This window comes from Salvelinus sp. IW2-2015, linkage group LG14 (assembly GCF_002910315.2).
Source record: "Salvelinus sp. IW2-2015 linkage group LG14, ASM291031v2, whole genome shotgun sequence".
Classification (NCBI taxonomy): Eukaryota; Metazoa; Chordata; class Actinopteri; order Salmoniformes; family Salmonidae; genus Salvelinus; species Salvelinus sp. IW2-2015.
The window spans coordinates 40,652,638-40,667,155 of NC_036854.1; the positions used below are offsets into that span (position 1 = coordinate 40,652,638).

Below are 14,518 nucleotides of genomic sequence, written 5' to 3' on the forward strand. Positions count from 1 at the left end.
AGTAATAATCTTATACTGAAGGGCATTTTCATAATTTTCACAATTTCAAAGTGTTATTTCGAACTCACAGTGTTGGAGAAAAACAGGTAAATCACGTATTTGACTGCACTACCCCTTTAACAGTATCTCTCTGGTCACTTATCTCTCTGTGGTCCTGCTCTCTCATGGTTAACCTTGGCCACCATTGTCTCTGTGACACATAGGTCACCACCAGGCAACTTCCTGGCATATATCATCTCTCCTCACATTGGCCCATTATCAGTACTGTCCAATCATTGCAGTGGTGTTTACAGCAGCACCCAACATAGAGTATCAGCGCTCTCCAAACTCTCTTAATGCAAATAATATGGATATCAATGCAGCAAGCAGGGCAAGCCTACATCATTCTCATTCTCATTCTGAAACATGTATAATATGAAACAAATGTATTGTTGTGGACATGACAATCAGGAACATTATTGAGTTAGATAACCCAAAGCAGGATATTATGTTGTACAATTATACCTATCAAGGAATGATGATGGCTAAACATCATCTGAAGTCAAGTGACAAGTTGAGTCCAAAGTGGCACCCTATTCATGGGGCTCTGGTTAAAAGTAGTGCACTATATAGGGAAAAGGGTGAATAGCGTGCCCTTTTAGGTGAATCCACAGTCACTTCTTGTTGCTAAGAGACATGGTATTGTTTACCTCTCTATGTTTGTCTATACTTCCTGCCTATCCTATCAGTGTGGCCATACAACCTCATGTCTTCCTCTGTGGTGTGTGTGGCCCCTCTTTATGACACCACATCACTTCCCGTGCATGCTTTCATCCTCATGATGTCAACCTTTACAACCTGTCTACAATCTGTATCAATCTCTTCACTGATCCACTGTTTGCAACGGCCTATAATGATGACTGTTGATATTGTGTAGTATAGATTCACAGTAGTGATCGCTGGATATTTTATTAATCACATTTATGTTAGATCAGAATGTACACATCAGTAGCACATTCATGTTTTGCAGTTTGAGACAGCAGACATTCACAAGAGGAAACACACWCATTATAAGAAATATAATTATAAGATAAGATGTACAGTATACACACCAGGGGCAGAGCTTCAATGGGCCAATGAGAGGGCCCACCAAGAACGTTTGTCATATTATTGAAAAACTCGTCACAAGTGGATGGTCTGTTTGTTCAAGCAGTTTAGCGGTAATACAGGCTCCGTGCCAGCAGGAAGGCTGTTTGATTGGCTGGCTGGCTTTTTTGGGGGGACTTTGGAGAGCGCAGTTGCAGTGAGAGAACTTCTCTCTCAGCTGTGTTGACGAAAGCAGTGCAGAGGTGGGAAGATGGCTAGGTAACTGCTGTTTGACTTGAAAGGAAACTAAACTAGAGTTTTTAATCCCTGTGCTGAGCTAGTGTTCAGCAGCTTATTGCTGTAGGCTATGGCATGTGTTTGTTCCAGAATGTTATGTATGTCCCTTATCAACTCAGGTGAATGAAGCTACAGCAGCCAAGGTGATGATGGCGCGAGTCATTTTTGCTGTTCTCCAAACAGCATTTTAGATTGTGTAGAAATGCAGTAAATCGGTTCCTTGGAGGGAGAGTTACCACTGAACATGTATCCAACTCCAAATGGATTTATTTGAAAATATTAGGGCAGATACAAGTTAACAGTTGAAGAGTTATTCAATACAATGGATCATAGTTCAAGACAATTTTCTACACTATTTGTGATAACAGTTAACCATTTGTAGGATACACCATGTCATTTGTCCATTTAGGACTTGCAACTGCAGGTATGTATTTCTGTAGCTTATTAATATAKGCTTGTGTTCATCATTTCCATTTTAGCAGACACGCTGATCCAGKTCTACTCTCAGTAGRGAGTGGATACATTTTCATATTTGTTCATACTGGTCCCCTGTGGGAATCGAACCCACAGCCCTGGCATTACAAGTGCCATGCTCTACTAACTGAGCCACACCAGACCACATGGTAAACACAACTTGCTTAAATCATTAGAAAATTATATTAAAAGGCATTATTCTCTGTACATGTTTGACTTGGGAAATCACATACCGACTGCCCATACTGAGTAAAATGTTATGCACAGGAGGGGGCCCCTAGCTATGACTTGCACAACTGGGAGTGAAAGCTAAGCTGGTGCCCCAGATAACAAGCAATAATAGATACATTATACAGGAACACCATCAGGGGATACCTATTTAGAAAGCTATCCACATCATGGATTACTATTTCTGCTTGGTTTGACTAGATGTCTGTTTGTGTAACAGCTGATGTGTCTCTGCTTGTCAACAAGCAGGTATTATTTCATCAACATACACTGAGTGTACAAAACATTAAGATCACCTGGTCTTTCRATGACATAGACTGACCAGGTGAATCCAGGTGAAAGCTATGATCCCTTATATTATCAATCAGTGTAGATGAAGGGGAGGAGATGGGTTAAAGAAGGATTTTTAAGCCTTGAAACAATTGAAACATGGATTGTGTATGTATGCCCTTCAGAGGGTGCATTTGAACAGGGTATGGTAGTAGGTGCCAGGCGCACCCGTTTGTGTCCAGAACTGCAACGCTGCTGYGTTTTTCACGCTCAACAGGACATCCAGCAAACTTGATACAACTGTGGGAAGCATTGGAGTCAACATGGGCCAGCATCCCTGTGGAACACCTTGTAGGGGTGGGGTGGGGTGGGCGGGTGTTCCTAATGTTTGGTATACTCAGTGTACGTTATGTGGAAAATCAAACAATCTTTTAGAACATGACCCCTATGTTGTCATGGTTGCGTTGCCAGGAAACGAAACAATGCTCTGTCGAAACTCAATAACAGGAAATGATCTCACTGTCTCTTCCCTTTAATGTGCAACCAAATCAAATCAAATTTTATTGGTCACATACACATATTTAGCAGATGTTATTGCGAGTTTAGCAACAGTATCTAACAATTCACAACAACACATATACATCTAAAAGGAAAAGAATGGAATTAAGAAATATATAAATATTAGATATYGCAATGTTGGAGTGGCATTGACTAAATAACAGTAGAATAGAATACAGTATATACATATGACATTATTAAAGTGACTATTGTTCCATTATTAAAGTGGTCAGTGATTCCAAGTCTATGTACAGTATATAGGGCTGGCTGGTGATGGCTGGCTGGTGATGGCTATTTAACAGTCTGATGGCCTTGAGATAGATGCTGTTTTTTCCCCCCCTGGAAAGCCCTGCAGTTGCGGTCATTGCAGTTGCCATACCAGGCGGTGATACAGCCCGACAGGATGCTCTTAATTGTACAATTGTGCAGTTTGTGAGGGTTTTAGGGGCCAAGATACATTTCTTCAGCCTCCTGAGGCACTGTTGCGCCTTCTTCACCACACTGTCTGTGTGGGTGGACCATTTCAGATCGTCAGTGATGTGTACGCCGAGGAACTTTAAGCTTTCCACCTTCTCCACTGTGGTCCCGTCGATGTGGATAGGGGCGTGCTCCCTCTGCTGTTTCCTGAAGTTCACGATCAGCTCCTTTGTTTTGTTGACATTGAGTGAGAGATTATTTTCCTGACACCACTCTCCCAGGGCCCTCAACATCTACCTGTTGGCTGTCTCGTCATTGTTGGTAATCTGGCCTACTACTGTTGTGTCGTTTGCAAACTTGATGATTGAGTTGGAGGCGTGCGTGGTCACGCAGTCATGGGTGGCCACGCATTGCACTGACAGCGAAACCTGCACTCTGCACCGCCAGACTAGACATTCATTCAAAAGAGAGAAAGTAATGGATAGTGTTATTCAACATGTCTTCTCTCACAAAATTAAGTATGTGGGAACACTCCTACAAATCACACTGATACTCATGATGACAAAATAGTAGTTTCACCGAAAGAGGACAAGTGATTTGTGACTGGTTGTTGATGGAAACAAACTGGAAATGTGTGTTGTACCATGTGGTACCAAACTGGATAGTGTTTGTTGCACCATTCTCTTAAGCCCCGTTTATACATGGTTCTAACATGCATCCTTTGTCCAGATCTTGTCCACATTCTAATTGAGCCCACATTTTCAGGCAGGTGGAGATGATTAAAAGACACATTGTGATCAAATCTTCCTGACCACCTCCGGAGGTAGTCAGGCACGCACTGTATCTGGATACCTTACAAGTGTAGACAAATCTGGACAGTGAAACCATTTAAATCATCATTATTCCGACTTCTATCATTCAGATGTACGCATGTGTCTTAAAATATATAAATAAATATTATTTTGAAAGAATAGCTGTTTAATCATTTGCATTCAGACCAAGACCAAGAAATCTGGTCACAATGCGAACACAGTGGACGCATATGAGACATATTTTAATATCATGTGTAGACATATTTCTGAAAATGTGCATACAATCAGAATGTGGACAAGATTAGGACACAGGACACATTTTAGCGTGTATTAACAAAGCTTTAATCTAGAGTACGTCACGCGACAGGGGAGTAGGATTGATTGGATGGAGACCAGTGTGTTTGGTATGGTATGGATATGGTGTAGCTTACGCATATCTGAACTAAGAGGTCAGCTTTCATGTGATGTTCCCTTCAGCGCTGCTGAGGCTGATGCTTGCCAGGTCAATGTCAGAAGGGTTCATTACGAAAGATAAGAGTGAACTAGGCCAGAGAAGCCTCAGGCTGTCTCCCCACACTTCTCTGTCTGTTTGACTCACAGGAGGAATGTGGTACTGGGGTATCACATACGCACGCACACATGCACGCACACGCACACACACACACACACACACACNACGCACACACACACACACACACACACACACACACACACACACACACACACACACACACACACACACACACACACACACACACACTTATCACTGACTCTGTAGGAAGAAACACCAGAAAGATCAGAAAGTAGAGATCTGTACAAGGTGGGCATACTGTACTGTACTGTTGTATATGTCCAACTATTAAGCGTCTTGTTATCTGCAATGCTTATTTGCCGTTCTGATTTAAAAGGGTGACATTTCATCAGAACGATGCTTTATTAAGAAGATCTCTTTTCACATATTATTCCTATAGACATCCATCCCGTCGTCATTCACATGACTCCTGTTGTATCATGTGTCCTGTTTCTTTCCATTCATCCCCAACATAAAGGCCCAGCAGTGATCTGTCACGGGTTAAAAGGAAGACTTTCGGCTGATTTTGAAGTAATTTGTAGCATTTTGGCCCCTGATAGGCAGGCAGACAGGCTGCAGCCCTTTCAGAGTAGGGTATCTAAAGCAGAGCGATACGTTCCCAGAAACCAGGGAAGGAATTTGGCTCTGGGGCAGATGGGTAGATCGGGTCCCTAAACAGAGAGAGGAGGTGGAATGTGCTCTGCTCTCATGGGAGGGAGGGTAGCTGAGCCGGAGCCAGCTTGTCTCTCTACATTTTTAGATTATGTGTAGGTGATGTAAACAAGTACTGATGACAATGACCATGCCAAAGGAAGAGAAGGAAGATATATGTTGCAACATTGAGTCAATACACTGTACATACATATGCATATTGATATTCAAATGTGTCACTTTATGAGTGCCAAACCCTAGGCAACTGTCAGTAATATGGTAAGCTTCAGTATTTTTGTATTATTGGTCTCCCCCTCATAAGAGCTTTGAGGTCTAACTACAAAGCACCAATCCTATGTGTGTGTGTGTGTGTGTGTGTGAGGGAGAGAGAGAGAGACTCAAGGTTGGCATAAATGTTAATATCCCATGATATGCGTTTCTAAACATTGTAGACATCGTTGCATTATTCATTCCCTCTAATAGAGGAGGAAGTTGGGTTATTGCAAATCAGGAAACAAAATATGAACCCATAACATTAGCATAGCAATATGCTCCAGCTGAATGAGTTACATTACAGTATAGTTTCGTTGAACATGCCCCAAAGGTAGGTAGGTTTCCATACCTAATGTAAACACTATAGGGTTGAATTAAATTTGTATGACATCCTCTTTGAAAACCATTACTCAACCCAACTAGCTGTCTGCAGAAGTAGTTTACATTTGCAAACATTGTAAATAGCATGAACCTCAATATAGTTTATTCTTGCTTGTTAGGATTGACATTTGTCATTGTGTTCAGTGGGAAAAGGACACAGAGGGACATGGTTGGCTTGGATGATGGTGCAGATTGGGGCTACTCTACTCCACATGCCCATTATTGTTTTTGTGCTTTGTTTAGTTTGAGCATCTATTCATTTTGAATGAAAATCCATGATCCGTTGAGTCTAGATTGTCTTCGTATAGCCTGAGGTTTACTGAGAACTGCTACAGTAGGTCTTAATGATGTCCAGAACCCCCCCCACACACACACACACCAACTCTATCCCTTCCCTTCCTGTTGTAGGACTCACCACCCCCAACCAGCTGCACGCACACTATGTTAAAGGAGAAGGCCAATCTGTGGTGCGGACAGATGCTTTGAATGAGACTTAGGCTGTGTCCCAAATGGCACCCTTTCCCCTACACAGAGCCCTATGGACCCTGGTCAAAAGTAGTTCACTACAGTATGTAGGGAATAGGGTGCCTGTTTTACCTCAGTGGTGTGTACTGTCTCCTCCTAATTCAACTAGATATATGTTGGTTTTAGTGTTCAAATGTCATCTGAGTATCAGCTATATGACATCAGACCTGGGGCTGGGGCCCCCTCAGTTCTCGGTTAAAAAAGTATGTTTTCCTTCAAATATACACTGTACTTTGAGCTTTTGATTCAGGGATCTACACTTTTGGGTCTACTCAATTGGTTCCATTGTGATAGGTCAACTTAATTAAGCATAGCAAAAGCATATAAAACAGCTACTATCTGAAACCTGGCCTCATAATTTAATTTAACAAGAGACACATACACGTTCGCCCAAGTTTTCCTGGAAGCAGCATGTCAAAACGACATTTGAGTTTCGCTGTGTCAGCAAGTTGAGATCAGTGGCCTGAGGGGGCCCGGGGCCACATGTCTCCTCACATAACCCTGAGGTCCCAGTGGGATGCCCCTGTAGTCCACTACTCCACAGGGCCTCCGCAGCACTCAATATGAACCTCAACATGAAGGATGAGTGTGCTGCAGACCAGCGGGTAGGTCAAGGCTTGCATGCAACTTTGAACTGTTGGGGCAATGGAAAAGGGTATAATGGTTTGGTTGCTATACCAGTTTATGCATTGAAGATGTAACTGGATGTAAAATAGATATTCAGGGTAGGAATAGGAAGGAATCAGACAGTAACCAACAGTGCATGAGATGGTATGCAGTACAAAGTCTTGCTTAGCAACCCCCACACCTTTTTCTTGAGAGGGTTAGCAGWWCTTTGCCTGGAAATATTGACCAATTCCAAACTGGGTCAAACCTTGCAATAAAATCTCCAATTTGGGGTTGGAGTGCATTGATTGAACTCAGCCTCAATGTTTCTGTAAACTTGTGCACAGCACCAGAAAAGATTTACCGGGGAAGGAAAAACAAGTAAATAGATTGAAGTAAATGATGTGCTTACCGTGCTACTCATGTGCCTGAATTAATCCACAACTGCAGCATCTAAGTCCAAATATAGTTATAAGACTACACACTCTAATCCTTTGGAATAACTGACCGTAGATATATTATTAAACTCAGCAGTTGTTTAACATTTTGTGATCATACATTAGCCTAACCCATATGTTCTCTACATAAGGAACTAAACAGCTTTTGACATTACTAATTCATGTCTGTACTTTTGTCGGCATGTATACTCAAAGTATACTGTAGCCCCAACTCATACGTTGACTTAATATATACAATGTGGCAATCAACATTCCAAACAGTTCAACATATCAGTACATTAACTGTGTATAAACTGTACTCCTTATGTAATGTTTCTGTAAAGCCTCAAACTTTCATTTCTTCTTTCAAGGTCATATGACTGTAGTACATAGTGTGGGCTGCCAATTCAACTTTGACGTTTCAGTTTGAATGATTTCCTACTAAATGAATACCAGCTACATAGCAATGTATAATTTTCAATATGTCAAACACGAACAAAGTCATTCAAAGTATCAACATTCATGTTGAGGTATTGGTTTTAAACTTCAACAGACATCAGTGCAATATCATTTCTCCTTGATGTAGTTCTATACATGTACAGTACATGCACATAATGTGATCGTAAAGATGGCCACCGCCCAGCATGAACAGCAGAAGATAATGGCAGTTTTGGGAGTTGAGGGTGTAAGTCACCTTTGTTTGTTCACAGTAGTAAACTACATCATCAGAACCCATTGGCAGGCTGCCAAGCAAAGAGTAATAACAGAGAGAGGGAGAAAAAAAATCACTTACGTTATCAATCATTTTAAAGGCCGACAAGAGTGATGTATGTGTTACAACATAGTCACTGAGGAATTTTTGGGGGCTGACATCATCTTCATCAATACTAGTAATGGCTGTTTCAAGAAAACAACTTATCATCCTTCAGTTATCTAGTCATTATGTACCTACATGTAACTGCCAAAATAAAGGAAACACCAACATAAAGTGTCTTAATAGTACCACGAGCCGCCAGAACAGTTTGATTTTTGTTTACAAATGTTTTTATTTAACCAGGCAAGTCAGTTAGGAACAAATTCATATTTACAATGACAGCCTAGGAACAGTGCCTTTTTCAGGGGCAGACTGACACATTTTTACCTTGTCAGCTCGGGGATTCAATCTAGCGACATTTCAGGTACTGGCCCAACGCTCTAACCACTAGGCTACCTGCCGCCCTCAATGTGCCTTGGCTTATATTCTACAGTGTCTGGAACTCTATTGGAGGGATGCGACACCATATTAGCCAAAAAAATGATGGGATGTTAATTGCTTAATTCATTCAGGAACCAGACCTGTGTGGAAGCACCTGCTTTCAAAATACTTTGTATCCCTCATTTACTCAAGTGTTTCCTTTATTTCGACAGTTACCTGCACATTTGTGTGCAGTATGAATGTCCCAGTGACTACATAAAACCCAGCGAGGCAAGATATTACTGTTTCTGGGCATGGGCGATGGCTGGGTGATGGCTTATTGTATTCTCTTTTATTTTCAAATACAAAACACCAATTCAGACACTTGGGTCACATGACTATAATGACAAACATTGGCACAATATGGGTTTGGGCCGTTTGGCACTGGAATTTGGGCATTCCTATACAATAGTCACAGTAAAATCAAATCTTATATCATGCCTCTCTTCATCCCATAGAGCGAGTGTATCTTTCAATCCCATCCCAGTAATATACCTTTCCTTACCATGCTTGCTACTCACCTCCCTCCTCAGATTCTATTTAATGTACCTTTTTCAGAGGGATGAAAATCTCTGATGAAAGATTACAAAAAACATAGAAAACTACAGAAAATACACAGTGGACCAATAATAAGGTTTCACTTTTGTGAAGTCGATACGTACTCTTACGAAGAAAAAAAAAGTGTAAAATCACATTTAAGCCATGTCAAATTTGATTTCACATGTGAAATGTGGTTTTGGAACCCTTCACATGTGATGATATTTCACATGTGGATATTGATGCCCTGAAATCAAAAACGAGTCATTAGGTTGTCCCCGGGACGTCACGGACGCAGTTTTTTCAACGTACATATTTCACACACATGATCACATTGTGTATGTTTATACAGTAATTCTTATTCAACATGTCCTCACCTGCAATTTGAACTCTCAACCTTCTGATTTACGGCATTCCAATCTTCCTGCTACGCCTCCATGTTGTGTCGATAACTGATTTCACCTGTATTCCTACACTTTGGACTTAAAAGTAAATATCAGCTTTGTTAAAAATACACTCAAGAAAAACTGTTATATAGTGATTCAGGAGAAACATTAAAGATGCACTATGAAGAAATCGCTCCGCAATTTCCTGGTTAATAAAATTCAAAAAGTTTGCTTAATTTCAGTTTATGTGGCAAAACAAGCAAGTACAGTGTAGAGAATCATTGTACCATCTAAACCGCTGTAAAATATATATTCCATAACCAAAAATATTGTATTTTCTTTAAAGCTGGTGTACAAAACCAACATTTTGACATTATTTTGCATTCAAAAATGTGGAACTGCATTATCACATGTGAAAATCGAATTTGCTGTTTTCACATTTGAAAACAAAAATCCATGTGTCGTTTCATAGAGTCACATGTTGAAATTTACCGTCCCCATATTGTCACATTTATTTCACATGCTACAATGCTTTCACGTGTAGTTTCATGTTATCACATGTTGCTTTTTCACATGAACTTCACATAAGATCACATGAGATCATATTCGAAACACGTGATCACATGTGAAATTCATGTGTTTTCTCCATAAGGGTATCCCTACTCACAAAATCTCCGCCTTCACAAAGCCTCTTCTCTATGCATGGCGATGTTTCCCTGGCACCACAGCCAAATGTCATTTCTCAGCACAAATGAACCCAACAGATAAAGCTAGCCCTGTAACATGCTGGAGAAAAATGGTGACACTCCAAGTGTAGTGTCTGAATAAATTATATGTGGGGAGGACAAAGGCTGCCAGGCAGTTTGATCAGGCCCCTCATTGAAATCTATTTTTAATACGCTAAGACCTTGCAAAATGTATCAACCTGCCCTGCATTAAATTCAGCTTAACATTTTCAACTGTGGAGCACCTTGTCTACCGAAGCTGTTAATTTCTCATTTACACCAGTGGAAAGGATACGTTCAAAGCAAAACTACACAGTGCTCATCTTGAAGGTCTTTATTAATGGATGTAGGTAGAGAGGTTTTTTCCCACTCAGACAATGAATGATTCCAAAATGGCACACTATTCCCTAAATAGTGCACTGCTTTTTACCAGGGCCTGGTGACACCTAGTGCACCATATAGGGAATATGCTACCATTTAGGACACAGTTCACAATAGTAGAGGAGTCTTGGTGGAAAGTCACTAGAATCTTGTGAAACTTTGATATTTAGATACATGTACTATGCCAGTGGTTTTCAAACCTCTCCTCAGGGACACCCAAGCATTTCACAATTTTATTATAGCACTGAACTAGCTCACTGATTTACCTAACTATAGGCTTGATAATTAGTTGACAAATTTAATCAGTTGTACTAGCAATGGAATAGTTCAAATACATGCAACGGCTGAGGATCCCCGAGGAGAGGTTAGTCGTCCCCACAGTGACTGTACGTACATATCCCAACCAGAAGCCATGCATTACGGGCAACATCGTACCCTGTGAAAATAGCAAAGTTATCATTACTCTTTGTGCATTTATTCCTCGTACTTTTATCTTTCTATTTTTCTCTCTGCATTGTTGAGAATGGCCGGTAAGTAAGCATTTCACTGTTAGTCTACACCTGTTGTTTACGAAACATGTGTCAAATAACATTTGATTTGAAAACCCCTGTATTATGTCATCAAGAACAATGGATGTACGCTGTCATAGATGTTAAACACAGGTTATTCTTGCAGAGCCCAGTCTAAACAATCATGGTATAGCTCCTGTTCAACAATGGTTAGAGTAAACATTGTCTGGTCACAGTGAACCCATTTCCTTTGAGGTTTTTAGAGTCATTTGAAAGTAATGCAAAGTGTAACAGTTTGACAGAGGACAGATTTTCAAAGTTTAAGATGATTTCTCGGTAACTCCCTATGCATTTTCAGATCTGACCACTGATAAGACAAGTGTGTAAGTCTTTAAGTAGTCCAGACATTTCATCTTAGGAGGACCACCAACAGCACAAAGACGTCATAGGCCTACACTCGGTTCTATTTGAATTCATATTGTAGGTTTGTATTGTATCTGCATTTGTGTAGAAAGTTTTAAGAATAATGAGAGTTGTTGTAGGAACTGGCCTTCTCTCATAGTAAACTGCACTGTCTGCCTATCGCTTCACCTTCTGTTTAATCAGCTCTGAGCTGACAAAGGTCATGCGGATGCAATCCTGGGCTGCAAATGTTACTGTGTTTGTGATTGGAAAGGCCTCATCCAAAACATCTGCCTTGGATTTCGCAAGCATAGCCATTAACCTTTTCAAAATTACGTTTGGTTTTACTTGATAAACGGGGCCCAGCTAATGCGCTCAGCTCCGATCCCTCAAAGTGAATTTAGAAATATGGTCCTTTATCAAGTAGAATGAGAAACAGAGCGAGAAAGTGTAGAAACTAAGGGAAGGAGACAGTTGGAGGTAAACAGTATCTGGGTCAGGTCCAGGCTGTTAGTGCTTATTATTGAACATAGCTTCCTCCTCTTTGCCACAGTGCACAGGCAGTATCCTCTCTTGTACTCTCATATTGACCGCATGCATTATCGGGCATGGGGAACATGGCTACAGAACTCCCCTCATTATAAGTTTGGGTTTCTCTGAACATTATAGCAAGAGGAGGAAAAGGTATTGATCCATGGGAGATATCTAACGTGAAAACACTTCCCATCAGAAGAACCGGTGCTCATTTGGGAGAGTCGTGATTTCTTTCAGGACTACCACATCTGGGTTATTGGAGTCCATGGCGATACGATGAGAGTATTTCTTCTGTAATCAGGATACGTTACAAAATCTATATGTAGTAATTGTTATGAGCTCATTTTCACTGTGCAATTCAAACTTCATACTGCCATTAAACAACGAGATTGGGTGGAAGTTTTGAAAGGAAGTCACTTCCACTGATATCAAGTATGCATTGTCCTGGACATTCTCAATGCACCCCTTCTGTCAGTTCAACAGTCAGACGCATGACAGAGTTTTGGTTCTTGTATTTTTTTTGTATTCAGATGACTCTGAAAACAGACCATATCACTTACATTAAAAATCTGATCATGATCCTGAGAAAGAACGCTATTCACTTAACACACATCACCCATGCTATGCTTTCCAAGCTCATTTAAAAAACATTAATTCGCTACAGACTTCTCTGCCACAATAGTCAATCTGCATGTGAAAGTGTAGTATGTTAGATGACTCTGAATGACTCACACACCCATTTCTCCCTCAGTCTATAACATAATAACCTAACACATTCTATTTCTCAACCAGTACCCCTATAAATATTGAAGCACATTCAACCATTCATCTGTCCTTTACAGTGACAACTGTGAAAGGGAAATGTACATTTAATGCAAAAAATATTCCTTTCACTGTATTTGATATTTTCATGAATGGCCCACTATTCCACTGCTCCTGACAATAAGACAATGCATGTCGTGAAGAAGATGGTTCCCTGAAAATGTGCTCATCATATTGGAGGGAAGCGAATTCATTATTTCCAGAGGAAGCATATCAGTAATGGGCCACAGAGAATGCCAGATGAAAGGACAATGTCTGTCTGTTCCATCAACGGTTAGTGCTCAAAGACCATTTTTGCTAAATTTTATCCGACCCATTTCATCGTCATTGACAGCCTTTAATCAATGAATAAAGATTTTTCCAACTCCACCGTCTCAGCCCAATGAAAACCTTGTTTGAGAGAAAACATTGTTTGTTTTCAGAGATCGTTATAGAAACTGTTATGTATCGTTTTTTCTTCCCTGTGTCTAGTATTACCTACATTTCCAGATATAAAATATATATTTTCGTCCTTTGTTTTTTGTTTCGCATCTCTTTCTCTTACTATGTTCTTTGACAAATTCCATTTTAAAATGTATGATTAAGTACTGGGCCATTCTAACAGCCTCAATAGAAAATAACTAAGCATCACATACTATTCAGCACTTATGATGTTGACATACTGTACTGTAAGATGTCTGTTTTGGTATACATGAAGAGTACCTGCAATTCACACTGCTCCCAACAGACACTCTGAGGGCCATTGGGTTCATCCCAAATGGTTCAGCCCTGGACACTATGCACTACATGGTGAATAGAGTGTCATTTGGGACGCATCCATTCATCCTGTTCCTACAGAGATTGGTCCTTGGTGTCCTCTAACTAGTTTAGCCAGAAAACACGACCCAGTCATCTGGAAATGAAATAGGAGGGCTGGAGTTGAACTGTATTTGTTCTGGCCATGCTCAATGAAGCTGCTAATTGTCCTTGGCCATGTAAAGCAAACGTACACGTCCTTCTTCTTTTTCATTATCATCGAAGTTCTGTTTCTCTAAATACGACCCAACTCACATCCCTGAATCCAGCTACTCTGCACGCAACCTTGTGATGTACAGCTGACCATTCTCGCTCATTGGTGTCAATAGTTTAAGTGTCTAAAAGGAGTCCAAAACATGTTCCACTGCAGGATAGCAGATTTGATGGATACCACGACTCTCTGCAAAACAGGGACAATTATTACTGAGTTAACTGTCCTGGCTAAATTATTTGAAGTGAAAGATGAAATTAAAAGACTGACCAATTCACCTAGTTTACACAGCACTTTACACTTTAGTTCAAAGTGATAACCGGGCCCCAAAATTCTATTCAATTCCCGTAAAAAGGTGTTGTCAAGAGGATAAATTGTTTCAAAGACGATTAATGTATATATATGGATTGCCACTTT

At 40.5% G+C, this 14,518-nt stretch overlaps 1 non-coding gene across 1 annotated transcript; it reads right to left on the reverse strand.

Moving 5' to 3' along the window:
* Positions 1-1,904: 1,904 nt before the first annotated feature.
* Positions 1,905-1,975, reverse strand: trnat-ugu (transfer RNA threonine (anticodon UGU)). Its single transcript has one exon. It is a non-coding gene; the product is annotated as a tRNA-Thr (tRNA).
* Positions 1,976-14,518: the final 12,543 nt, after the last annotated feature.